Source organism: Amblyomma maculatum, chromosome 9, assembly GCF_055883805.1.
Source record: "Amblyomma maculatum isolate TAMU_Amacu chromosome 9, ASM5588380v1, whole genome shotgun sequence".
Taxonomy (NCBI): Eukaryota; Metazoa; Arthropoda; class Arachnida; order Ixodida; family Ixodidae; genus Amblyomma; species Amblyomma maculatum.
In genome coordinates this window covers 81,937,439-81,961,621 of record NC_139352.1, presented here as the reverse complement: position 1 = coordinate 81,961,621, position 24,183 = coordinate 81,937,439, and the positions used below count along the sequence as shown (strand labels likewise).

Below are 24,183 nucleotides of genomic sequence, written 5' to 3'. Positions count from 1 at the left end.
ACACTGCCAAATATGGTCCGAGGCTGCTGGCCAATACGAACGTTACGCGCTTTGCTTGCAGTTTGCTTGTTCCACAGAATTTTGTCCCCGATAGTACATGTAGACACGTATTTTGTTAACGATGCACTCGAACACGGAGGACGAGAGGGACGAGTCGAAAAAGACACTGGAAAAATGCTGGACGCCTCTACGGAGTTTATACGAAGTATGTAGTATTGGTTGATTGTGGGTGCTTGATAGTGTGATTGGTTGACTGATTAGTGAGTAATTTGTTTTGCCTTGATTTACGGGGTTTAACGTCCCAAAGCAACTCAGGCTATGAGAGACGTCGTAGTGGAGGACTCCGGAAATTTCGACCACCTAGGGTTCTTTAACGTGCACTGACATCGCACAGCACACGGGCACCTGCTTTTCGCCTCCGTCGAAAAGCGGCCGGTATTCGATCCCGCGCCCCTGGGCACAACAGTCGAGCGCCCTAATCACTAGTGTCAGCTTTATATGAGATGCAAATTGCCAGTAATAAATCTCAAGGGGAAAAATGGGAAAGACTTAAATAGGAAATAAAGATGAATGCGATTGAACGATCGTGTGCTATAAAACAGCAATAAAAGGTGGAAGAAAAGTCGCTTAGAAACGACCTCACGTTTCTACTGTCACAAGAGAGCAAGCAGCCGGGCTCATGCATGGAAGAAATCCGCTCCGCCAAGCAGAAATTGGAGGCAATAGATACGGAGAGATATCAAGGTGCGATGGTGAGGGCGAGGGCACAGTGCCTGTTAGCGGGCGAAATGCCCTCAAAACGTACTCTTGGATTAGAAAAGAAGCACGCCAGCAAGAATGACATATCAAAAATAGAATAGAAAGGTGTAGTCTATTCAGATAAAGTGAATATAGAGAGGGCCTTTTATGAATACTACAGCGAACTTTTTAGTCACACAGAAGAGAAAATCAAACACTGCACCACCGCAGCGGGTGATAGCGAGAAGAGATTAGTAAATGAAACTGGCGCAGTGTAGATAATATGATTGCGTGTGTGTCTGCGTTTGAACGTATGGGTGGTACTATATGCTCCAATGCCTCAGATGCAAAGCTCGCACTCTTTTAGATTCTGGCTTATCGCGTTCCCGTCAAAATTCGCCGACAGTAAGCTAAGTCGCTCACTACAGTTAAACATGATTAAGACAGTACATCTCAAGCTTATGTATTTTTGCCCACATAAGCGCCAACGTTGACACAACAGCATGCCATCTTCAGAACAAATATTTGTTTGTTTGTTTTTAATCAGTGCCAAGAACTGCAGCCGATTCCTTTGATTCGGATTTGTAGCACACCTCGCTGTCGGCCGGCGACACATATTTGTTTTTTAACGCGTATTTTTTTTTTTTTTTGATAGCTATTGTGAAATGAGCAAGAAGAGCGAACCTCGATCTTGCTCTGTTGAACACATTTGCCATTTCAGTATTGGACACAGAAAAGAAGTAGACTTTTCACAAGTTCAAGAACATTCAATGGTTTTTCTCCGTACAGGTGAGAGAAAAAATGAGAAGGGTTCAACGCTGCTGAACCGAATGTGGAGCGAAAACATTAGCTGCGGGTGATCGAGCGTTGCGTCGAACACAACCAGCATTTCATTCTTCTTCGTCGTCTTCTTCGTGTGGGTTTAACCTCTCAGTGTTGCAGTGATAGCCTCTTTAACACCCGCTTTTCAAACCGTATGAATGTGCCTGCGTGGCCTAGGGCTAACGTGAATGCAAGTGTCCTGGCAGGCTGATTCTGACATAACCTCCCATATGAAAGGAAAGGCCAGAGTTGGGAGTTGCTGCCGAACGTAACATCAGGCAACGCTACATCCTGTCAATGCACAACCGTGTCAGCTGCCAGATACCGCTTGCCAACTCTTTGAGGCACCGGCGAAATGCTTAAGGGTAGCGTAGTGTAGCTTTCGCTACGAAATTCCAGTTGATGGTTTCGGCAAACCTGCCGAGATTGTGTCGGGCCAGAATCCAGAAGAATAGGATCGTTTACAAACTTTCAGTATGCAACATACGATGTTTTGTAACGTCTTCCACGGGGCCACGCCGGCGGCTTGAAAACCTAGCGCAGTGTAGCTTTCGCTACAAAATAAATCACTCTCACAGAAGCACACGAGTTTACATCTTTTGCAGGAAATGAGCATGCACTTGCACTCCGGATTGTGTTTTGCTGGAAACAAGGAAACAATCCCTAGGATAGCAATATAGCTCTTTTAAGTCAATTTAGGTCAATTTTCTTCGGCCGCCTACATTTACCTGCGCCAGAGCTGGTCATTATAGTTTTCTCAGATCAGAACAAGCTTTCCAGAGTTTCACGTTTACTTTCTTAATACTAACAACGCGCCATATCAACTGTGCATGCACTAAGGGGACATTACACAACATTGAAGATCACGTCATTACGACGCGCAAGCACGAAGGCCATCAAACTTCCACTGTAGCTTAGCGTGCGTCAGGACTAGCCAATTCTTGGTATTTCTACATTCTTTCTTTTCAGAATAAATTCTGCAAAACAAAACAAAAAAAAACACAATACGTTATTTTACATGCTGTACCTAGCGTGCGCGACACGGCCCTCAATAACCAATCAACTGCATGTTGTTCATGGTGACAACACAACAGCGCACAGCTCAGTTCTCGCTCAACCGACCAGCTAACCAACAGAATAGGACAAATCAAAGACTGGTGCAAAAGTATTCTACCGACCTGCAAGTTGACAGACCACGACCGCTCAGGTTGGCTCAATATGATGCTACCCTGCTGTATCCAAACTGAACATGGTGATGCCAACTGTAGTCCCTTGAACGTGCGGGCGTCAAGATCACAGCTTATGGAGAGGTCAGTGGTCCACGATTATGGTGTCGGAAGAAGAGTAGAAGTGCATTTGCGATGACACCCGCACTGTTATGGAATCCAGGCTTTGAGCAGCAACGAAAGATGCCTCAACTGGTTCATGATGGAAAGCGCTTCGATTTCAGCAAGTCACAGGTGCGCTCCCGAGATAATCCGTCGGCGCCGCCGGCTTAAAATAAATAGGACGGATTCTAGAACTGGGTCAACACGGTCTTGGTGCGACTTTCCAGTGCTTCACACATCAAGGCCTTGCAGTCACTATCTTTTACGCCATGACGTCATCCACTCGACTCGGGGCCCGATTGGCCAAACGCGAGCGGTGGCGTGTGGAAGAGACCCCGCGGGAGGGCTACTACCTTGAGCGCCACATAGATCATGTGATCTATCGAGAAGCCTGTCACGACGTCATAAGTAGCTTGCAACCAACTGGGCTTGTCTAATCACACTGCTTTCGCCACTGGCGCAAAAGCAGTAGACAAGCGTATGTGGGACAGCGTCAGAATGCATCACTCTACTTTCCTTGCCAATCATTTCGATGCCTCTTGATCGCTGACACACGCCTCACGACCAGAACGTTTGTATGCCGAGAACCGCGGCTGTTCCTGCGAAAGCATCCGTATATAGATCATCAGTGCCGATAGCAACAACTGGGCCCACCCTTCTCACTTTTCTGGTAAAGAGTTAATGCGAGTGTCGCCGTGAAGCAAGACAAAGACAAAAAAGACGACACGTGCGCAGAGTAGAGCCCTCCCTTTATAATTTTATTTTTGTCTTTTCATGCTGGTCAGATCAACACGTGGAATACCAACTAACCGTGCAGTGCGTTCGCACTTTGGTCCTAGCAAGCTTTCCATTTCCGTGTCATGGCAGGATATGGAAAGGCCGAAAAGAAGAGTGAGAGGGTCGCATTTTCACGCGTCCGTCTCAACAGCGCTCAAGCGTGACCGGCTATTTAGCCTTCACCATCGTCGCGAGGCTCAATCTCGGTGGTTTCAGGTGAGCGCGCAGACATATCCGCTGGGGTCGCAATCGACGCAGCATCGCGCACGGAGACAGCGACCACGTGCTGTCCATACCGAGCCGGTCGCGATCGAAAATGCCCCATGTGTCGACTGCTTAAGGCACTGGGCGGACCCCTGCGCAAAGGCCCATTACTAGTTTCCTGCAGCGTTGTGAGATATGAGCCTGGGACTACTCCACACCGTTCGGCCTCAGTACGTCGCCACCAAAAATTTGTTCGTTCACTTCGCACCCGAGAATTCACCCTTGAACGGCAGTGATGGCTTTGAAAGAGGCGCTGAAAAGGTGTGTGTGTGTGTGTGTGTGTGTGTGTGTGTGTGTGTGTGTGTGTGTGTGTGTGTGTGTGTGTGTGTGTGTGTGTGTGTGTGTGTGTGTGTGTGTGTGTGTGTGTGTGTGTGTGTGTGTGTGTGTGTGTGTGTGTGTGTGTGTGTGTGTGTGTGTGTGTGTGTGTGTGTGTGTGTGTGTGTGTGTGTGTGTGTGTGTGTGTGTGTGTGTGTGTGTGTGTGTGTGTGTGTGTGTGTGTGTGTGTGTGTGTGTGTGTGTGTGTGTGTGTGTGTGTGTGTGTGTGTGTGTGTGTGTGTGTGTGTGTGTGTGTGTGTGTGTGTGTGTGTGTGTGTGTGTGTGTGTGTGTGTGTGTGTGTGTGTGTGTGTGTGTGTGTGTGTGTGTGTGTGTGTGTGTGTGTGTGTGTGTGTGTGTGTGTGTGTGTGTGTGTGTGTGTGTGTGTGTGTGTGTGTGTGTGTGTGTGTGTGTGTGTGTGTGTGTGTGTGTGTGTGTGTGTGTGTGTGTGTGTGTGTGTGTGTGTGTGTGTGTGTGTGTGTGTGTGTGTGTGTGTGTGTGTGTGTGTGTGTGTGTGTGTGTGTGTGTGTGTGTGTGTGTGTGTGTGTGTGTGTGTGTGTGTGTGTGTGTGTGTGTGTGTGTGTGTGTGTGTGTGTGTGTGTGTGTGTGTGTGCGCGCGCGCGTGCGGGGGGGGGGGGGGATACGAGAAACTCGAGCCACGGCATCCTGGGATTGACAAGCGCGCTAGAAAGCGGTACTTTGTCACTGGTCGCAAGGTCATCACGCGACCTACATATGGTGGCGTCGTTCCCCCTTCCGCAAGAAGAAATTATTATTATTCAAAGAAGGGAGAGTTGTTATTAGCCATCCAGGATGGTCAACAGTTAAAATGTATTAAACGGCGCTGAACCTATGCTTGTCTCAAGAGGACGGGTAGACTAGAAACAGATAGAAGAAAGTAATTAATGAGGTACATACATTATTTTCACAGAAAAAGGTATGAGTTAAGGTCACTAGAGTTTAACTGACGTACAACGATTAAATGCGTTCGGCGTATCCACATATACTGCAAAGAAATGAGGGCGGACTACGGGTTTCACAAAAGTATGCACGCAACCATATAGTGTTCCTAAAAGGGGTGAATCTAAGGCTGTACTACGACACGGGGCTTTCGTTCCAGGTCCATAGTGGCTGCACATAACTATTTTAGGCAACAGTGGCTGCCACGTGTTAGAAGGTCGGCGCTGTTCTCATTTGTGTTGCCGGTCATGTGCCGACATGGCCCTGTTGGCACGGACAGATTCCCCCCAAAGAGCGTTCTGGAGCAGAGAGAAAATAGCGGAAAGGGAGGCGAGGGTAGTCACTGCACAATATCCGTAATGGTCCGCTCTGAAGGAGGATCAGGTCGCTTGCGGGCTTTCGTACAGGTCAGCAGCGGTGCACGGCCGGGGAAAGCGAAAGCTAGCACCGCTTAGACAAAAGCCTGATCCTGTACGCTTTTCAAGCCTTGGGCGTTGTTGCAAGCTCGAGACTGGAAAGCTTCAAGACGATGCCCCCAAGATACCTTCTTCTACCTAAATACTTAAAGGACACTTCAGATAAGCTTAAGAGCATGACGCGATATCATTAAAGGGTCCCTGCGGTCCCTTCTTGCATACTTGTTGCCATCATGTATTCGTTTCTAAACAAGTCGAACAAATGTGCCTAGGTGGCTAGGGTAACATGTCTCCCTCGATACCTATAGCTGAAAGGTTCAATTTCACGCCTTCGCAGCTCAATGTTCTTTGCCGCAACGCCACCATTAGGATTGTTTACTCACGCAAACAGCGAGTTATCTCGCACTGACGAATGCTACGAGATGCTCAGATGCAGAATGTGCTGGGCTGATGCGCAAGACGTTACAGAAACATGGACTCCCCGCCGGGGTGGCGCAGTGGTTACGGCGCTCGACCACTGTTCCCAAAGACGCGGGATCGAATCCCGGCCTCGGCGGCCACTTTTCGATGGAGGCGAAAAGCAAGGTGCCCGTGTGCTGTGCGATGTCAGTGCACGTTAAAGAACCCCAGGTGGTCAAAATTTCCGGAGTTCTCCACTACGGTGTCTCTCATAGCCCGAGTCGCTTAGGGACGTTCAACCCCACAAACCAACAGAAACATGGACTACTATATGGCTAAAACCCAAAATGGAAATCAGATCTAAACTGCAGGACAGAAGACCTTGAACTAGAATTATCAACAGACGTCCCCTAATTCTACTTAGTTTCCTGTACGCCTTGCGAATCCTAAAACCACACACAAAAATGGCGTGTCTATTGTTTTAAACAGCTTCCTCGTGTACCTCGTGTACCAAATATAAGTGCATCAGTTGTTGGATACAGCAATGCACTTTACTATCGGCCATGACACCATTATAGAAAAAGTTTATATTTACTTTGCGTGAGGAACCACTATTTTGCTGCTGAAGGCACGTGTCATGCCCAAACTGCTGCGATTTTACCGACGGATTCGACACCAAAAAAGTGCAGGCATCCTATGGCTCGGTATGCGCCACGTGAACTATATAATTTCTAAGATGCATATACAAATAATTATGCTCGAATCCTTGGCACTGCATTTCAACGATTAGCATATGCACATTAATAGAATGCATATACCTTATTTAAAGCAGGAGAACACACCCGTTTACTTTCTCCAATATCCCTTACTTTGTCTAAATCCGAGCGACTATTGAGCCCCACCTCATGCGCACCAAAGAAGCCAAACCCTGCTTAAATGAGCGTTCATGCCACCTTATCGACGGAGCAGCACGACGTGATCATTCAGGCAGCACGTAAAGGTGCTGCCTGAATAGTGGAGGAGCTTTGTTACCAGTAGAAAATAAGAGAGGGCCTGAAATTCTGAAGTCGGACAAAACACCACATGTTCCTCCACGATGCGCCAGAGCCTGTTGTGAAACTTCGCTTGTTTCTCAACAGAATGCCATGTGCATGATTAGACTATGCGCTCACCAATTTGATGCGCTCGGATGCTTGGTAGAGTGGGATACTTAGAAATCTGACTTTGTTTGTGTGTTTGTGTTCGAACTGGGTAGGGGAATACATACAGCGCAGTTTTGGCTCATGGGCTCTTGCGGAGAGTTGCCGCTATTTATTTCACTTTTATCCTCCCATCGCTCATCTGGCTTTCGTCTTCGCGAAATGGACGGTGCAGGCGAGTTGCCGCAATTCAAGGGCGCGGATTCATCCCTGCATTTACGCCGTGCCGATGGAGGGTGTGACCTCAAGTTCTGGGGGCATCCATTTCCGCGAATCCGCTCCTCCTCCTTCTCCTCCTCCTCCTCCTCCAAGCGCAATGTCAGTCCGTACGGCTGTCTGGTGGCGGCGTCGGCGAAACCAATGGAATAGAAATGGAGGGGAGGGGAAACCGTCGTCGGCAAGCGCCCCTCCCTTTTCCGCGTCATCTATTCCCCCAGAAACAGTGTCACGGTCTGGCGGGAGGTCGAGGCTGCACAAGGCGCCGCGCTGTGCTGCTCGGGCCACCATGCAGTGGTGGCAAGATGCGAAGAAAACAGCACACCATTGCGACAGGCCAAAGACTTGGTTGATTGAGTTAAGCCTGCTCAGCAAAACGGAGAAAGGAGGTGGCGTCACTGTCGGGTTCCCTATCTCCACCCCCGCATTCGTATGTAGAGAGAACACAGACAAAATGTTGCGCATGCAGCGTTACGTTGTGGTGATGGTGATGTAGCACAGCAAGCGCCAAGAGAGCAGCTTGTGGAATATGCAGCCGTCCTAACTCTTAAGCACATTTTCCAATGTTTATCATCGCGTTCGTACGAGCAACTGTGTTTGTGCGTGTGTGTGGGGGGGGAGGGGAGGGGAAGGGGGCATGTAATCCCATAGCTTCTCCTTGCTGGCCCTCGCTTTCATTAACTATAATTAACTTCAGATAACCAACTTCAGATTTATTTTAGGCCTGTGGCTACATTGGAGGATATGGCGGACACCAGGCAAGAGGCAGACTGCTTCAAGTAGTTCGCTAATTAACAAAAATTAGTGAATTTTTTATTTCCATTTTAGGAGGTATGTTATATTTGCAGAATTGGAGCTCGTTTTTCGAATAATATAGCGGATAAAAAAAGTTTTCTTCACAAAATTGTAGCGCTCGTTATAAGACTACGCGGCGCTCGTTATAAGGCCACAGATTTCACCTTGATACGCGGTTTCCCACGGCAACACTGCACGTGTAACGCAGATCTAGCTCCGCCCAAAGATTTCATCTCTCTGCTGGCATCACCTGACAGCGAAACGGGCGCGCGGCTTTTCGTTGTCAATTTCGCTTCGACCGCAGCCTCACTGATAACAGCCGTGTCAGTTCGCATACATTTTGCTAGCAATCCAACCGCAAAGCACGCATTGGCCTAACGACCTACGCCGGTGGTGGTGGTGGAAAACATTTATATCACATACAAGTACAAGAGTTTACGCATGAGCTGACCGTGAAGGGGCCAATTCTCACAAAAAGTAGGTGGAAATCCCTAGTTCGGGACCCCAGTGGCGTCTGCCGCCGCTCGGGCTCGCCCGCCAAGGCCCGTTGGGCCTGCAGGTCGGAGCAGCCGAGCAGGGTCGCCTCCCAGTCCTCCCGGGTTGGGTTGGGGTGAGGGGGGGGGGGGGGGGGGGATAGCCGGATTAGAGGGACAGGCCCACACCATGTGGTAGATGTCCGAAGGGACCGCCCCTAAGTGCGGGCAGCTTCCAGAGAAAGCAGGGCCGAAGAGTTTTAGAGCTGCCGGGCACAGCAGTGTGTTGGTATAGAGGCGGAGTAAGAGCCGCTCATCCGCCTTTGAAAGGCCTTTACATGGGCGGGGGTAAAGGCTGTGGCTAGATTGGTAGTAATTTACGATATATTTGAATGTATAAGCCGGATTAGGATCAGCGTCCTGTCAGAGGGGGAGGAGAAAACTTTCCAGAGAGAGAGCGTACGGGCGGCGGCGGCGGCGGCAGCCTCGTTTCTAGCCAGCCCCTGATGAGCAGGACCCCAAAAAATATATCGGTGAGCGGGGTCCCCAATGTAGGAGCTATTTTGAAATATTCGATAGGCTAGATAAGGGGTCCAGCCCTGTTCGACGTTCCGACAGGTACCTTGCGAGTCGGAAATTATATATTTCGAGTCGGAGTGGGAAGCAGCCAATGCTATGGCGACCTCCTCCGCATGAGTTATGTTGCGGGCCCTAAAGCTAAGACCGTTGACTGTTTTCGCCTCGTGGACGACTGCGGCCGTGTGCGAGCCGGAGGCGTCCACATAAAAAACGCCGGGTTTGGAGACCTACGCCGGAAGCGCCTGCTGGCGCTGTGTTACGATGTGAAGTCGCTTATCAGGCCTTGTATAGCACACTACAATTTTCTGAACGAATTTTTTCCACGGGTACACTACGGGAGGGCAAGCTCCAATTCTTAAAAACAGACCCTCTAAAATAAAATTTTGAAAGTTAATTAACGTTTTAGTTAATTAAGAGTACTAATTGAACAATTTTTCCTCTCCCCTGGTGTTCGCCTTAGACTCCAATATAGTCCAAGAACTAAAAGAAATCTAAAGTCAAACGTCTCATCTTTTTTTTACTTTGGGCCTCCTAAAGAAAAAAAAAAGACACCCGGTATATATTGTGTATCAGCCAGGTTTCTTTTTTTTATTATACAGTTTGGTTCTTTTTTCCACAGGCCGTGATTATTCGGTTGTCTGTGCACGTACAGGAGGCCCCGATACATTCGCTGAGTACAAGACCTCCACAAGACCTCCTTCTGTATGGCCTACGCTGCGCGTCGCAATTTCAAATCTGGTTAGCCTCACCCTCATTCAGACAGCGGGTGTTCATTGAGAAAACCTGCGGCATTCAAGAAGGACAAACAATAAATGGGTCCACCTAATCTCAGCTTTAAGAATATCAGCGAAGGGACACGATGTCTTCCTCAATTAGGAGGCTTCTCGGCCAAAAGCAAATATATTCGGCAGGTACCGCGTTTTGAAGCGAGAAAGCTAGCGGCGGCCTAACAGCTTCCTGACGGCCGTTTCAGCTCTCCTTGATTTCGTCCCAGCAACGAACGTGAACATCACGATGGCGCCCGCTTTCATCACGTACACTGTCGAAACGTTATCAGTCGGCTCTGATGGGCCGCAGCTGCGCGCGCTTGTTTGATGAAGATCGATGAGACCATTACGTTTACGAGCAAAACCAAAACCGTTCCAGTTGTTCTCCGTGCCGATTAAAGTACGCCAGAGAGGCTTACACTTTGTTTCATTTTGCTGAACTTGCCGTTTAATTGAGGTCCCGCCGTGCCCTATGACTGACACGGAGTGTGCTCTAATAGAACAGGGCACAAAGAATAAAGGAAACATGGACGAGACAGACGTAATGTGTTCCGTCTGTTTCAAGTCAAGCAGTCCGAACCCGAACCAACATCCGCCACAGCCGCGCACCGTGGCCGAGTCATTTGTTTCGCGCGCAAAGCAGCTAAGTCCCGGACACCTTGGTCACGTAAGAAAGGCCGCATTAATAACAGCCCCAACCGAACTAATCACCCACTTCGCCACCACTTCCCCCATACATCGCCCCGTCGTACGTACGTATAAGCTCTCAGCGTCGTTAGTGACGTCACCACCTTAGCAGCGCGTGGCAAAAGTTGCACAAATCACGAGGACTATTAAGCGAGCGGATTGAGTCGCGCAAAGTTATTTCCTTCTCCGAAGTCCTTTCGCCGAACACCGCAGATGGATTGATGCTTAGTGCTGTCCGGATGCGTGAGGGGTGACGTATACCATCGGAGCGAGAACCCGCCCACAGCTTTCAGGAAAGAGATATCAGATGAGGCGAGACAGGAAGAAGCTTGGCAGTTGAAAAACAGATGTCTCGACAGAGACGCAGGTCGGCGTACTCTAAAGGCTCAACTCCATAAGCTCTCGAAGCGCGCGTCCTGCGCGCTTGGCAGCGCGCGCACCGGCCAGAGGAAGTCTGCGCATGCGCGTCGCGCCGCCCACAGCCGAGCGCGTTCACGACGCTCGGATCCGACAGTGCCAGATATTCGGCGCGCGCGCAGCGCGCCTCCGAATTCCGGCGTGCAAGCATTGACCAATCAGCGGGCGCTCTACGTCTGTTTCTTCCGGGAAGGGTCTGGCGGGCCTTCCAAGCATGTTTTGAGCAAAATGGCGGATCTCCACCTCAGTGGAAGCGCGTCGTCCTGCATTGGCAGCCAAATAAATGAAGTCAACAACGAGCTGCTCATCGCCGCCGTCGAACGATGGAAGCTGCTATGGCTTGCGAGCCACGCGCTTCATTGGAGAGAGCTGGTGACGGCGGCTCTATGGATAGCAGTGGTCGCGTAACTTGTGCCGGGGTTCCCCCGGGAAGGTGAGATGCCGAACCCGATTGTTCGTTATTCATAGCGTGCATACATGGCAAAATTACTTTTCAAAAAGAGTTAAATTACATTACTAATTACTTTGCTGAAAATCACAGAAAAGTAATTAAATTACATTGCTCATTACTACTCCGAAAAAGTAATGAAATTACATTACAATTACTTCTACTGAGTAATTCAATTACTTTTAAATTACTTTCCAGTTTCCATCCATGCAAAAACTAAGTAAAGCTATTGAACAAAACAACTTCTCCAGACGCGAAGCACACACATTCTTTCGTCTTCCCGCCAAGTTCCGTCCCAGAGACTTATTCCTTCCCTCTTTCCTACTGCACTTGCCATTACCAGAACAAGACAACCGCAAAAAAAGTAGAAGCATGGTCAAATGGTCGTGAAATGACCGGCGAACCCAGCGTCTTGCTGGCCCGGAGCGGTCTCCGCCATTTCAAGGGCCCGAATAAACTAGCCTATTTATTGCTTCCGCAGTTCCAAGAATCGACGTCGGCACCTTGTGCTCACTGCTCAGTAATGCTCAAGCCACGGCTGCTCACGCCGAACCCGCGCTGTGCCCTAGCCGACGCCACGGAGTGCCACTGCGCCTAGCTCCCAACTAGTTTTCAACTCCAGCCTTCTTGCACCATCTCTCCCTTCGGCATTCCCTTGAAGCCTTGTATCCTGCTGCTTGGAGAATGGTTGTCATGGGATAGCCGCACTAAGTAACCCGGGCTGCACACGAGGTCTCAAACGCACTGTTCTGCTCGATTCTATCTCCTTTTACCGATCTGTTACGCTGGATTCAGTTTGCCGCACGTCGTTCCTGCTTTCGAGGCATTTCTTTGTTGTCTATTAAAAAAGTAGTGGCGCAATTTAGTAAATGTAATTTTGAAAGGAATTAATTACTTTTGCTGCGAAATTACTACCAAAAGTAATTCATTACATTACTAAATTACAAACCCGAAAAAGTAATTAATTACATTACAAATTAAATTACAGTAACTTTGTTACTGTAATTTAATTACTTTTTTCGGTAATTTGTACTGTGAGGTGTCACTGCACGTTGAAGAACCCGAGGTGGCCGAAATTTCCGGAGACCTCTACTACGGCGTCCCTCACAGCACGAGTCGCTTTGGGACGTACATTAAAACCTGTAAATCAAGTCGAACTTGATTACCGTTCGTTCGCACTCAAGACCACTTTAGACAGTGGATGTGCTGCCATCCACTGTCATCTGTCACCAGGTAAAACGGTTACCAGAGAATTAATTAAAACGGAGACAGAATGCCCATTGATCAGCTACACACCCTACTTCAAGTGTCAGCAACGTTATTCTCCTGATGCAGCTTCAGGAAGACCAGTTAGAGACAGCGGTGTAGAGCGCAATAATACTACTGGTTAAAGAAAGGGACAAGCTTCGTCTAGCTCTGACAACAGATTAACAGGTGACCCCGTTCCTTCCGACGTTTGTGCTACAATTCTGAACCGCGCATTTACTGACAACTTTACAACCATATCTGATGTACCTATGCCAACAATACACCATTCAAACTATTTTATTATGCCCCCAATAACCATTGATATGCCAGGTGTCAACAAGCTTATTGATGGTCTCAGTTTTCACTCTGCTCCGGGATATGACTGTATAAATTCAAGAGAGAGAGAGAGAACAACTTTTATTTAAAATGCCTGCAGAATCGGTTAGGCTCCCTCCAAGCAGGGAGGACAAGCTTTTACCGCGACGCGGCCACTACGTCAGTCTCGTGCGTTGTGCTCCTTGAGGTCTTGTTACGTCCCTCGCTACTTCCGCAGGTTCGAGAGGGCCGCCGCCCCCTTCTTGGGGGTGCTGCCCCCCCTCTCCTCGGTTTCGCTCGGTCGCTGCCTCTCTAGAGCTGCCGAGACCTGCTGGACGGCCTTGAGTTGTGTCTCTTGATCATAGCTCCTCGTTGCAGCCTCTAGCTGCGGCTCTCTCCTTCGCGCACAGTCTACACATGTCGCTCGCGTGCACACTCGGACACATGTGCTTAGCTAGCACCGGGGTGAGCAGGGACCCCGTCTGTAACTGTCTGTATAACACTGCCTCCTTCCGGGTAAGCCCCGGGTGAGGTGGCGGCATAGTCTGTCTGTTCAGTCTGTACCATTTCACTATTTCGTTGAAGGTGGTCATCTTGTCCTTGGCACTGCGCCGCGACCAAGACTCCGAGTCGGCCGTGCTTGCAGCCGCGCGGTTGGTTAGTCCTCGCGCGGCCGAGTTGGCCGTCTCGTTGTGGTTCACGTTTCCGCGTTCCGACACGTCACTGCCCATGTGGGCCGGAAACCACTTGATCACCACAGGACTTTTGTGTCCGATGTCTTCGGCCTTGCGCAGTATGCACGCGGCCTCTCTACATACCCTACCCTTGGCGTAGTTCTTCACTGCCGTTCTAGAGTCACACAACACTGTAGTGCATCCGGGGTCGGAAACGGCCAAGGCGATGGCCACCTCCTCCGCCCGGTGCGCTTCTCGAGTCCGGAAGCGCACCCGTCGTTGCACCCGTCGATGTCTCGACAACCACCGCCGCGTATGCGTCGGTGTTCCCTCGATACTCCGCCGCGTCCACGTAGGCGGCGCCTTCTTCTCTGGCGTGGAGGTCTACGAGAGCCCTGGCCCTCGCCAACCTCCGCTCCCTGTTGTGCTCGGGGTTCACGTTCTTCGGGATCGGGAAGACCCTGAGCTTTCTGTTGATGCTATCTGGTATAGGTACGTCTTTCTGCTGCTTGCCTTCTCTCGGTTCGAGGCCAAGGTCCCGCAGTATCTGTCTTCCGGTTCTCGTTTCAGAGAGACGCTCGAGTTGCGCCGTTCTCTGTGCTTCGGCTATTTCGTCCAGCGTGTTGTGGACTCCCAGCGCCATGAATTTTTCGGTGCTCGTGCCCCCGAGGAGACCGAGTGCCGCCTTATACGCCTTGCGTATGGTGGCGTCTATCTTGTTACGTTCACTCGGCCTCCAGTTGTGGAAGGCGGCCACGTACGTTATGTGGCTAACTGCGAAGGATTGAACGAGCCTAGTCAGGCTCTCCTCCTTCATCCCCGCTTTTCTGTTGGACACCCTCTTGATGAGTCTCATTGCCGCAGCCGCTTTGCCCGCGAGCTTGTTGACCGTTTCACCGTTGGCTCGGTTTCGCTGGATGAGCAGCCCGAGTACTCGAATCTTCTCGACCTCCGGTATTACTTGTCCTCCCGCCGTTTTGACCGTGATCTTGGGACGTTCGTACTTGACTTCCATATTCTTTCTTTTCCTGCCCGATCCTTTCGGGGGAATCACCAGCAGTTCTGACTTGGCCGGAGAGCAAACGAGTCCAGACCCGTCCAGCTGCTCCTCGATGGCGTTGACCGCTTCTTGCAGCGTTGTCTCGATGTGTCCGTCGCTTCCTCCCGGTACCCATAGCGTAACGTCGTCGGCGTAGATGGTGTGCCGGACTCCCGCTACTCTTTCTAGCCGGGTGGCCACCCCGATCATCACGAGGTTGAAGAGTAGCGGGGAGATTACCGACCCCTGCGGTGTTCCGACGCTGCCCAGCTTCTTCTCTTCGAGCTGCAGGTCTCCCGCACAGATTTTGGTGGTCCGTTCCGTCAGGAAGTCTTTGATGTACTGGTATGTCCTCCTGCCCATATTTAGCCTGGATACTTGGGCCAGGATAGCCGAGTGCCTCACTTTATCAAAGGCGCTCTGCAAGTCCAGCCCGAGTACGGCTCTGTTGTCCTTGGTGCCCGTCGTATCGTCGATGATCTCGTTCTTCAGTAAGATCATGGCGTCTTGCGTCCCGAGTTTGTTCCGAAACCCGATGATGGAATTTGGGTAAAACTCCGATTCTTCCAGGTAACGCTGCCACCTGTTCATGAGAACGTGCTCGAGGACCTTTCCCACGCACGAAGTGAGCGAGATCGGCCTGAGGTTCTCTATGTTGGGCGGCCTGCCAGGCTTGGGGATGAGGATCGTCTTGGCTGCTTTTCATTACTTGGGTAGCCTTCCTTCTTGCCAGCACTTGTTGTAGAAGTTCGTGAGCGTTTCGATGGCCGCTTCGTTGAGGTTCTTGAGCGCTCTGTTGGTCACTCGATCGGGACCCGCGGCAGACCTTCCATTGAGATCCTGCAGGGCAACTCTGACTTCCCAGGTCTGGATGTCGCGATCTAGCGTCTCGTTCTCTTTGCCTTGGTAATCCGGGTGTCTTTCCGTGGGGGTGGTCGGCAGGTACTTGGCGTCCAAGCGCCGCTTGACCTCGTCTTCCCCGTGTTCGCAGATTGCCTTGTGTAGGATCCTGGCCAGGTTGTTGTGTTGGTGGCCCTTGGTCTTGGTTTCGTCGAGAAGGTTCCGCAGCATGTTCCACGTCTTGCCCTTGTACATCTGTCCGTCGGCTTCGTTGCAGGCCTCGTTCCACTGTTGGGTGCATAGCACCCTGCAGTGGACCTCGATCTGCCTGTTGAGCTCGGCGATCTTCTTCCTTAGACTTCGGTTGGTTCGTCGCTTCTGCCACCTCGCCTTTATGGACTGCTTGGCTTCTATCAGGTGGGCCAGCCGACTGTCCATCTTGTCTATCCGTTCGTCCGTCTCTAGCTCTTTGGTGGCTCCTTCCGTCGTCTCAACGACGTTGGCCGTCCATTGCTCGATGTCCGTAATGTCCACTTGCTCCGCGGGTAGCGCCTTTCGAAAGGCGTCCCAGTCCGTAATGCGATGCTTCCTTATGCCGGTGTTGCCTTGGCTTTCGAGCGGTACGACGACCTCCACGATGTAGTGATCGCTGCCCAGCTCTTGGCCCGTGTTTCTCCATTTCGCTTCTCTTGATCCTCCGTCAGTTTTGACGAAGGTAAGGTCCGGAGTTGTGTCTCTTCAAATTCAAAGTTCTTAAAAAACACTTCGGCTTATTCTTCTATAATGTTATCAAAACTTTTCCAGCAATCACTTGATCATTCAACACTTCCTAATGAGTGGAAAATCGGAAAAGTGGTTCCAGTCTACAAATCCGGCAGTAAAGCATCCCCTAGTAATTATCGTCCAATATCCCTTACTAGTACCTGTTGCAAAATGCTCGAACATATAATATTCGCTAACCTTGTTAATTTCCTCGAATCGAAATCTTTTTTTACATCAGCGCAACATGGTTTTCGGAAATCTTACTCGTGTGAAACACAGTTAATATCATTTACACATGCTCTGCATCACATTCTAGACATCTCATCACTAGCTGACTGCATATTCTTAGATTTTTCTAAAGCGTTCGACAAGGTCTGTCACAAACTACTACTTCACAAACTATCAAATCTGAACATTGACTCTAACTTATTGAAATGGATTGAATGTTTTTTCTTAATCGCTCACAATTTGTCTCTGCTAATGGTTATAATTCTAGCGTTACAGAGGTGTGTTCTGGAGTTCCACAAGGTTCCGTTCTTGGTCCTCTTTTGTTTCTGATTTACATTAACGATCTTGCTTCTCTTGTAAATTCTCATATTCACCTTTTCGCCGATGATTGTGTCATTTATAGAGAAATAACCAATGCTAACGACATTACCTTACTTCAGTCAGACCTTTCTGCTATTGGTAAATGGTGCAAGGATTGGCTAATGCAGCTAAATATTAACAAATGCAAAGTCACACGCGTATCTAGAAAAACTTCCTCCCCACCCCACTACTACCTCGATAACATTTCCTTGGAATCAGTTCCGTCATACAAATACCTCGGCGTCCACATTACTAGTAACCTCGATTGGTCCCTCCATACCGAGAACATAATTAAAAATGCTAATCGCATGCTAGGCTACTTACGTCGCAACTTTTATAATGTTCCTTCTCACTTGAAACTGTTACTATACAAAACATTAATAAGATCGCAACTCGAGTATGCTTCACCGGTATGGGACCCTACTCATGTGAACTTAATTACTAATCTCGAGATGGTCCAAAATAACTCTGTACGTTTTATTCTTGCTAACTACAACCGAACAGCCAGTATAACAGCCATGAAGACTAATTTGTGCCTCCCTCTACTGACATCGCGCAGAAAAGTTTTCCGCATAACCCTGTTCCACAAGTTGTACCATCATCCCGCTCTTCGTGATCGCCTCATTCCCCGTCCAATTTATGTATCCCATCGCATTGACCATCAACACAAAGTTGGAATTTTATCATGTAACACGAAATGCTTCTCACAATCTTTCCTGCCGCGAACCTCACGAGACTGGAACCACCTTCCCGCAGAAATTGTTGGCATTACTAACTATGAGCAGTTCCGCGTAGCTCTAGCTAACATTGTATACTCTGGTGCTATTTGACATTCATGTACATACTGTACTCTCTTCATTTTTTTTTTGTGTGTATTTACCACTCCCCCTCTGTAATGCCTCTGGCCCTGAGGGGTAATGTAAATAAATAAATAAATAAATAAATAAATAAATAAATAAATAAATAAATAAATAAATAAATAAATAAATAAATAAATAAATAAACTGAAAAAGCTAACTGGCGTGAAAGGCATTAAACAGTTTATTTATTATCATTATTATTATTATTATTTATTTATTTTTTTATTTTTTTTTTACATGCGTCAAATCCTACACCACTGTTAGCGATCGCTTTATAGTTCCTGAACTGAGGTGCAGTCAAGTCAGAAGCGCGAAGCAACCGCGGGTGTTACGCATTTCTCACTTTACTCCTTGGGGCGTTAACCCTGCTTTTCCAGAAATGCGAGCTCAGTGAGTTCAACGCGCAGCGCTCGAACCACGCACGTGTTCAACGTACATGACGCCTGAAGACGGCGTCTAGCATGAAGTCATAGAGGAAAGGATCAATAAGTAGCTAGTCCCCTCCAATCTAACCGCACCCACCTCTCCTTAGAGCCCGCTCCCTGTGCCTCCTGCCAAAGCCGCAAAAGCCAACTCGAGCGTTATCTTTGGATTTTCCCGCAGATGGCTTCATCTTCAACCCATCCTGCTTGGACATTAGGATCCCTGCTGGAAAGCAACAGCTACTTTTTTCCTTTTCAGGGGTTAAACTTTATTCCTTCTCTTCCCCTGGAATCGATTCCCATCGTACAAACCCAGCCACACTCTTGGGATTCATTCATTCATTCATTCATTCATTCATTCATTCATTCATTCATTCATTCATTCATTCATTACAAACGAGAGGCTAAGACAGAAATTAAAAAATCGAGCGCGTGCACTTGATGAAAAAGACATAAAAGAGCGCAGCAAGCAAGTGGCCCAGACATCACCCCTCCCACTCTCACAAGCAACATTAAATTAATTTTATTGTTCCCTCGCGCCCTTTAGCTCTTTTTTTTTTCTTCGTTTGAGCTCGGTTAAAGCATAGACACCCATTGGTTAGGAGTTTTGCGTTACAAATGAGGACGACCCACAAAGACATAGTTAGCCACACAATACCAACTCCGCGCTGTGTGAGACACTGGATTCTCCGTTTTCGTTCACCGCTGTGTCGTTGTCTCTTCGGCGTCCAGACCAAACTATCACTTGCGCAACAGCGCCCGTCCTGGCGCCGTACACATGTTTACGTCTCGCTCATGGCCTGGCGGCCGTCACTTTCCAAACTTTTCTTCCGTTAAGAGAAGAAGCGAGGCCGGCTCCGCCTTCGATTGCTTTCTGCTATCTGCCCATGAAAGAAGGTGTATAAACGCCAGTTATTTTAGTCCAGAATCCGCATCGCGGGGCGGAGGGTAGTACAGGTGCGAAAGAGAATGCAAGTCCCACCGTTATCAAGGACAAACCAATTAGAAACCTCCCCTCTCTCACAAATGGTGCTGGCGCAGGAAGCAAGATGTCGTCGGTCGACGCTGGGACTAACGACGCCATGATGACGGGCGAAAATAAAGTAAGAAATAGCACGCAGGGGCGGAAGGTTGCCTACGAGGAACCTCGATGAAACGAAGGAAGGAAGGAACGCCGCCACGCGTGACAAGATGGCGTGCTGAGAACAAAAGGCGCTCACTTTCAAGAAAGTACAGCTCCGCGGCTAGACGCTAGGTCACCTTGGTTTCGCTATCCGACTAAAGGACTTCATTTCACTCCCCGGGAGCTTGGCAAGGCCGAAACATGCATACCGCTTAAATATGGCTTCACTTTTTCCAACAATTATTACATTTAAGACTCAATGCTGCGATGAAATAGTTGCCATAAAATCAGCACAAGGGCACGCTACTCTAATTTTTGCTTCCAACTTACTTTTCAAATGGGCGTATATTACTCTCGAAAACCTGTTTTCACTCTGCCATACCAACACACTGGTCTGCTTTTGTTAAAAGAGTGGATAACTGAACTAGTTAGTGCATACTTCCGGTTTTTGATGCATCATAATAAAAAAGGCACGAGGGCGCAGACAGGAACACGCAGAACGAGGACTTCGTTCTTTGTTTGTTTCCCTGAATTCAGATTTGTTGGACTAACTGTGCAAACAGGTCGCCGGGCCCGTATACATTGAACCCGTAATATCCAGTCGGACGGCGCACACTGCAATTTCAGCAGCCGTACAGCACCTTTTATCCATTTATTTATTGACGTGTAACCACTTGGAGGTGACCAGACTGTGAAACTCTTAGAACGGTTCCGCAATTTCACGCAACACGGGTCTTGTGCCTATTACTGCCACGGTCCCGCGGCGCTGAGTCAGCGAACGAATCTTGCTCGCCGAAGCGAAAATTTCCGCTTTAAGTCGTGAACGTCACTTTCTGCGCATGAAGGTATTCATGCGAGTGAAGTGCCACGCGGTTTAGGACGGGACAAAAAGAGAATAAAGCAATATGGCAATGCAATCGGCAAAGCCTGTCCGAGTGTGAAGCCGTGCTGTAGCAGACTCACTAACGAGGCGAGCGCATTTACCGACTCAAGGACGCAGGAAGGCGGCCGGACGGCAACGCTAATTATTACAACTCGAAGCGGGGACGTCAAAGGGAGCACCATGAATAGAACGTAGCCAGCGCTATGCCCGACATCCTCCTTCCTGTTTGCCTGTCACACTTTTTGACCTTCAGCGAATGAAACTATTGAAAAAAAATATTAGGTGTTGCCTCTGAAAACCGCTTATGTCCCGATGTCGAGCGCCGATTTAGGTCCTAAATAAATCTGCAGGCAAAGTAAATGCGCTAGTTCTGTCTGCACAACGTCAACAATGTATACCTGAATAACAGTAAAAAATAATAAATAAATAAATTGCTTCTAGCTTAAGCATAACATGACTTCTAATTTACTCTTCCGACCTGCACCAAATAATGTACTGTCAATGTGCACCCTACTGTTCTACCTTTGTTGTACGTTAGAGAGTAAATGCGCATTTTCGCCACTAAAAAAAGTAGATAACTCCATTCGCCTTCCGATCCTGAGAAAGAATCGCAGAATCACCGAGAATTGTAGGCCATCGCATCTGAACATATGCAGTCGAGTTGTCTACTTATTCTTCAGCGAGGAAAACGTAATCCGTCATGTCCGTCTATCTTTCTGTTCTACTATTGGGTCAGTGACAGTGTGTTTTCCCGTTCGAAGGTCTACATTAGTGCTGGCTTCCCTAAACTATCCTGTCCGCAGTCTAACCATTCGCGCTACGGTGGTTCCCTTGCACGGTTGGAAGTAATTCTGAACTTTGACGATAACCAAAACCCACGGCCTCATTTCACATTCTTTGTATCAGCCCAGTGTCGCGCAGCATCATTCGATCTTCGAAGGGCAAACTTTCTACAGGGCCAGGCATGGCTTTTCTCATTGCAAAAAGAGATATCGCAGCGAAAAGCGCCAACTCTACGAGAGTGGATTTGTGCGTGTCTCTAACTTTTGGCCCTGCAAAAACAAATTCTTGGTCCACAAGATCGAATATATAAGCTCCCCCACACGCATAGGACTAGAAAAAACTTTTTGGTCGCGTGAGAGCGGCTAGACTCTCTGGCATCACATAGCCAGTCAGAACAGGAACAGAAAGCTCGCTAAGTCAGGTACTGCACTAGCCGGAAAGCCATGATCACAGCAGCTGGATAGCGCTATGCTTCATCGAGTCAACGTCTGCTTTCCTAATGACAAAAAAAAAAAAAAAAAAAAAAGAAGAAGGAATCAGAGTTATGTGCACAGAACACATTACCTCGTGCCGCTTGGACAGCCGGACGTCGTACGGTGTTATTCCACTCTTTCTCCATTTTATTTTGTTGCTGTTCTTTGCCCGGGACCATTCGCAGTGCAGTCGTGTTTGAACAGCGGTCGCTTTACGATGCGTCTCTATACAGGGTCGCAGATAGTGTATCACTCCCTCCTCACATGCGATGGATGTCCCGCCGCTGCTTTTGTTACCAACATGGCTGACCCTCCCTTCATCTTCCCTCTCTCCCGCCGCGTTTTATTCTCTTCCGTCAGGGCCACAGTTTGCGTGACTCCATTTTTTGTCTCCAGCTATTACGCATGCGCGTATCCTGGAGCTAGGGGTTGTACACGGCGGAGAGGCTGTTTTCCTTTTTTGGCATTGCGCGCGCGGCCTCCCTTTGTGCGCAACGCACGCGATGCAATTAGCGTGCGCTTCCTCTTGAGCTCCTTTCACCCAGGTCCAGCGTGCTACGTACGTAGCCCCGGCCGAGATCTATTGAATGCCTGGGCTCAAACCAAGGGCCCTAACGTGTCGTTTCGTCATTGCAAAAGCTGCGGAAATGCAAGTCTGCACAGTCTAGTTAGCCATACGGTGACTGAATTTGTAACTGGGGTGATTTTGACTTTGTCATTTATTTGCTTCGAAATGAAACTGTTGGATGTGTACAATATCTTCTTCGCACATGGCGAACCACCCACGTGCCAGTAAATATAGGGGGAAGAGGGGGGGGGGGGGGGGGGGGGGGGAGAGTCGTCATTGACTAGCAACGCCAGTGACCTAACAGAAGGCCGAGTGGGTAAAGCTTACAACTGCCAGAATTAAGAAAATATAGTAGATAGTGAAAATAGGAAAATATAGTAAGTAGTGCAGACTAGTCTAGATAAATATGCCTCCACTACCACGTGTCTGACAAGCCACAATGCGATATGGTATGTAAAATGTCAGTAATTATGGCTGCTGATAGAAACAGGTACCCGAAGTATAGTTGCTAAGAGATATCTTTGTTTCGCAGCAACTATAGCAGCTTTCCACGCGTGAAGGCGCGCAACCAAAGCTCCCCCAGTGAAGGAAAACAAAAAACTCTACGTGACCTGTCTAACGAACAACTATGCTCTTACCGCCTGCAAGGAACTAAGACCACCATCTTACAACCGACCGAAATTCGATATTTTGGTTCCGCTTTCCCATTATTTTCAGACTTGTAGGCCGAGTCTTCCGACGAAGACAATCGCTTGCCAGGGTACTTGCTCTTAGGTAACGTGTTCTTCGATAACGTGACCTAAATAAGACACGTTTACGGAAATCCGCAACATTAAGAGATAGGAAGCGTGCAGAGTGGGTCAGAGAAATAACTCAAGTTACCGACATTCTAGTGGAAATTAAGAAGAAGAAATGGACATGGGCAGGACATGTAGTGCGAAGAGAGGATAACCGATGGTCGCTTAGGGTGACAAACTGGATTCCAAGGGAAGGAAAGCGTAGCAGGGGACGGCAGAAAGTTAGGTGGGCGGATGAGGTTCAGAAGTTCGCAGGGGTCAAGTGGATGCAGCTAGCACAGAACCGGGTTAAGTGGAGAAATATGGGAGAGGCCTTCGCCCTGCAGTGGGTATAGTCAGGCTGCTGCTGCTGATGATGATGATGACGTAAATACGCAGGGGGCTTCCTCGCGCAAGTTTGAATCCTGTGGACTGCGCCAAACATAAATATCCTGAGATCAAAAGAGAACACTTCCTGAATTCATTTGTGACTTTCGCGTTGTTGCTCGCCTCTTCGAGTTCTCATATTTTTTTGTTCTCCTCGTCATCATCTATAGCGTCGCCTTCACCGCTGAGGGGTGTTGCAGCATACTTTAGATTTCACGGCTACTAACCTGCCCAGACCGGCTAGTTTGCCGAAAATGGTTTGCGTCTGAAGTAATGTTTTGCATCCATTCGCGTCGAGAAGTTACGTGTTCAACTTTTGTATTACTTAGTGAGTCCACCAGTTCAGCAAAGGTTTCCGGCAGGCATACCTTAATACAAAAGCAACGCGCATTTGCTGTCATCTAAATGGCTGTACACCCCTCTCCTTAAATGGCATTCCTGAGGGACACAAGCGAGACCAGGCAAAGGCCCAAAGCAGACTATCCTCACCAACGCCCCAGCTGTCCCCCCCCCCCCCCCCTTCCCTCGCTAAGCAGATGCATGCAGTCCGACGGACAGAGACGGTGGAGTTCATAAACGAGCTCGAACTGCCCCACCACTTAGGAAGCAGCTGTCCGTGAAGAGCAAGACTCGTGACCGGCGTCTCTCACGGCGCCCCCGGAACACAACGCGGGCAGTCAACGCGCGAAAGTCGTGATCTCCAAGAGCTAACGGCGTACTTAACCGGTCCAGTGTGACACAAGTAGACTCTCGCCGCCTCAGTTCCTCCTTTCTCTCATTCACCAGCTGGATACAGCGCGCTGGAATGAGAAGAGAGGGTTCACTTGTCCCGTAGTTTACGGCA

General features: G+C 48.9%; 1 protein-coding gene across 4 annotated transcripts in view; it reads right to left on the bottom strand.

Annotated features, from left to right (window-relative positions):
- The window catches only part of LOC146179587 (galactosylceramide sulfotransferase-like), a 79,653-nt gene that overhangs the window by 10,606 nt on the left and 44,864 nt on the right, over positions 1 to 24,183 (bottom strand). Inside the window, exon 1 of one of the 4 annotated variants that reach the window (XM_084579255.1) lies at positions 2,739 to 3,214. The exons of the other annotated variants lie outside the window; for them this stretch is intronic. The gene's annotated coding sequence lies outside the window, so the exon portion shown is untranslated. Of the gene's footprint in view, positions 1 to 2,738; positions 3,215 to 24,183 lie in introns of those variants that run through there. 4 annotated transcript variants of the gene reach the window in all.